We start from the raw sequence: 3765 nt of genomic DNA, 5'->3' as shown, positions 1-3765 counted from the left end.
TTATTTGCCTTAATATTTGTTCCAACAGATTTAAGGTTGTTGAGATTTAAATAATAAAAAAAAGTTCCCCAATGATCTCCTACAGGTTTAAAGTCGTTGATATTAAACTAATTTAAAAAATAACTTCTACTTTCAACTGGTTTAAGATTCTTGAAATTAAAGTAAAGAAATATCTCATGTTTCTCACAGTTATAATTTCCGAGATTAATATAATTGAAAAACATCCCGTTTCCTATAACCTTAGAGTACTGAGTTTACAACAACTTAAAGACAGTCCTTGTTGTCCCTGGTTAGCGGTTTATAAAATAGAATATTTGAAAAACTACCATGTTTCACACGATGAACATCCTTGAAATTAAAATAATTGAAAAACAGTTTCGATTTTCTAATTAAAAAATAAATGCTATCAACTGGTTTAAGATTTTTGAGATTAAAATAAAGAAATATCACATATTTCTCACAGTTATAATTTCCGAGATTAATATAATTGAAAAACATCCCGTTTCCTACAACCCTGTTGTCCCTGGTTAGCGGTTTATAAAATAAAATAATTGAACAACTACTCTTTCACAGGATGATGAACATCCTTGAAATTAAAATAATTGAAGGACAGTTTTTTACACCCTTAAAAGAGTTTTCGAGTTTAAAACAACTTTAAGACAGACCCTCTTAGCTGTTNTAATATGGGAATAGGCTAAGCAGTCATATAAAAATTATACATAAAAACGTCTTTTATTAATTTCTATAAAAAATCAACACATCATTCGTATACAATTATCCTGGACGGCTCCTTTCAAGATAATTTATTAAATCCAAAGGATACGTCAAGTTTCATAACTATAGTGTTTGATAACAGTTGATGTATCCTTTGGATTTAATAAATTGCCTTGAAATGATCGTCCAAGAAAACTGTTGACGAGCAAAACGTCGACTTTCCATGTAAATTAATAAATTTATGCTTGGTTTTTGTTTGCTTAGTCAATTCCCACATTTTGTATACTAAATTTGCAATAATCGCAAATTTTGATGAATAAATTCATTTTGTAATTACAATTATATTATAAGTTTAATAGTAATTGTAAGAATGAAATCCAAATTTTCCTAACGGAATTCATCATTTCGTAATTATTTTCGAAAGACAACAGAAATTGTCTGAAAAACATCATCCCCAACTTCTACTAAACTCTTAACCTGTACAGAAAATGTCATTATATGAATTTCTCAAAAAAGCTGTTGAAATTATTCTAAAATCGTTCACAATATTTCTCAAATCGGTATTGCGTTCATGTACAAAAGTTTGGTTTAAATGTATCGACTGTGAGATAATTGTCATTACATTTAATCTGATGATGTCGCCTCAATTTGTCTAAATGTCTTTTGGGGCGACGGACGTGATGCTTTCTATTTCGAGAGAAAGTTGATGAATTTAAGTAATTTTTTGCCATATCAACAGCAGTGTTTTTCAAACATTCGAAGTGCCCATCAAGCCTTGTAACTTGGAGGCCCATGATCCATGGAATACATGAAAAATCGATAGTTACTCCACTGCTTCACCTCTAAATTTATCCATGAGCATATAGTTTTTCATGTAGGCGGTTAATTTGACATTAGAATATTTATACCTATGGTGAGTGATACTAAAATTACTCATGAAACATGTTGAAATATTGCCAACAAGAAAAGATCAATAGCATTGGCAACTCTTTTGGTGTTCTCTTAATATTAAAAGACTAATTGTAATATGTACTAACCAAGAGGTGCACAATCCAAAACAAGATTTTCTTCCCCTTAAGGTTAGGAATGTGAACTATAAATTGACCTAGACTATTATTTTTGGATGGTATTTATAAAGAACAATCTAACGCTTATGAAACCTAAAAATACCCAATCGTTGACATTAGTGTCACATACTTACCGTATAGAGATAACTATAATCAAGGGCAAACATGTCGCAAACTGTGAACTGAGTTTCCCCATGAACAAGTTGAAAGGAAAATGTTTTTAGCTAAACAGAAAAAAAGTTTGATTATATCTTTATAGAATGAAGCGTGTACACCCTGAAAAAAAATTTTTATAGTTACGATCAGGGAAAATCAGGAAATCGGAAATTTTTTTTAAAGTGGTGGTCGATACTACAAAAGGTTAAAATGGATTATGAGTTAGATATTGTTCAATATTTAGATAATTTGTGTAAAATCTATTTTGTGATTTTTCGAATTGAATTATTTTTATGATCGTTCAGTATATGGAGGTGCTTCATATAAAGCGAATGTGAAAAGTAATTAAAATATTGACTCAATAATAAAAATAAACATCGAAATTTTCATAATTACGCATAAAAAAAGGCTAAAAATTACAGTGCTATTTTAAATTATGATTTTCCAAGTCGTAGCAAGTAATAATATGCATATGTATTTTGTTAATTGCAATTTACATGAAAATATTGTCATATAACATAATTTCTTCGGTATACAATGTTGAGGGATCAATAAAACGCAATGCAGCAAATAGAACCGTCCATGTTTCTGATAAGTACACAAAGGAAACTGGGAACGCCTGGAAATTTCCAGAACCAAATTCGATAGCAGTTTGCTGAACATCAGCTCGAGACAGAGAGGCAGTTATACATATTTTCTATTGAAAAAGAGATAGAGAGAGATGACGAACAGAATGTTTAAGCAAATTTGTTTAACGATCTTTTGAGGCACGAGGAGAGTCAACTGAATGGAACAGTCCAAATTGTTCTAGAACAACTTGGTGGGGACCGGAACCTATATAAACTCTAAACCCTCCAAGTTCGACCTCAAAGTTGAATGTAGTGCCACGAAAACAACAGTTAGTGAAGTGATACCCATCATCCAGCAGCATCATGGTAAAGCAGGCCTGCTTCAACGTATGGGAGTGTACACTGGGCTCAAACAGGATTTGTATACCTATTACCTAAAATTTTTCTTTTAGATTTTGAATTGCGTAGTTTTTAAGTATATATTCATATTTTGACTAAACAATTTGGAACATAAGGTGTGGTTTCAAAATAATTTTTGATAAAGCGTTAACCATATAAATTCCAAATTCGTTTAAAGCCCGCTTAGCTTTTTATAAATATGATATTCAGGTGCAAGCTAATGCTAGAAGCAACAAAATTTAACATCGTATCAACACGGAAAATTGTCATTAGCAAGCACGCTAGACCATTAATTTGGTATCAAATTGTTAATTAATTTGCAGAGAATTCGAGTATGATGCCGTTACCTAAATATAACTTCCACGTCAACACGTTTCGAGACAAAATGGCCGACGGTTAGGGTGTGGTCGGTCGCCATGTTGTCATTAACAATAATCCACGTTTCAATGCAATTCTCAGAGAATAACCAACAAAGGCAAATTTAATAATACGGCCGTGTTTGTTAAAAAAGGTTTGATATTAGTTGATAAGTTCCATTTTAGCTGTGATTTTTTACAATAATTAATTGATAATAATCGATGATTGTTTTTGATGGTGTGCTTGCACGCCTTAATGTATCAAATGTTTCTTTAACAAAAATTTCAGAAATCTAGCAGTCGATTCGTAAACAGGGAAGACGAGATTTTTGTAGTACGTAATTCCGCAAAGTTGATGACTAGGGTGACGTCATCGTGCCCCTATTTTTTCTAATCATTACAATCGATCGATGCGTCATCGTGTGTTGCCGAATCATCGTAAAATCAAAAATCCTGCTTGGACTTTTCAAGTGATTTAATTAACAGTTTAAAAACTACTTATTA

The 3765-nt window shown here is 31.5% G+C and overlaps 1 long non-coding RNA gene across 1 annotated transcript in view; it reads right to left on the bottom strand.

Moving 5' to 3' along the window:
• Positions 1–2947, bottom strand: part of LOC108733191 — a 13403-nt gene extending 10456 nt beyond the window's left edge. Inside the window, exon 1 of the long non-coding RNA XR_001937201.2 lies at positions 1752–2947. This is a non-coding gene — a long non-coding RNA (uncharacterized LOC108733191). The remainder of the gene's footprint in view (positions 1–1751) is intronic.
• Between the last annotated feature and the right edge of the window lie 818 nt (positions 2948–3765).

Source organism: Agrilus planipennis, unplaced genomic scaffold (genome assembly GCF_000699045.2).
Source record: "Agrilus planipennis isolate EAB-ADULT unplaced genomic scaffold, Apla_2.0 scaffold72, whole genome shotgun sequence".
In the NCBI taxonomy this organism is placed as follows: Eukaryota; Metazoa; Arthropoda; class Insecta; order Coleoptera; family Buprestidae; genus Agrilus; species Agrilus planipennis.
The sequence above is the reverse complement of the archived record's forward strand: the minus strand, read 5'-3'. Positions and strand labels throughout refer to the sequence as shown.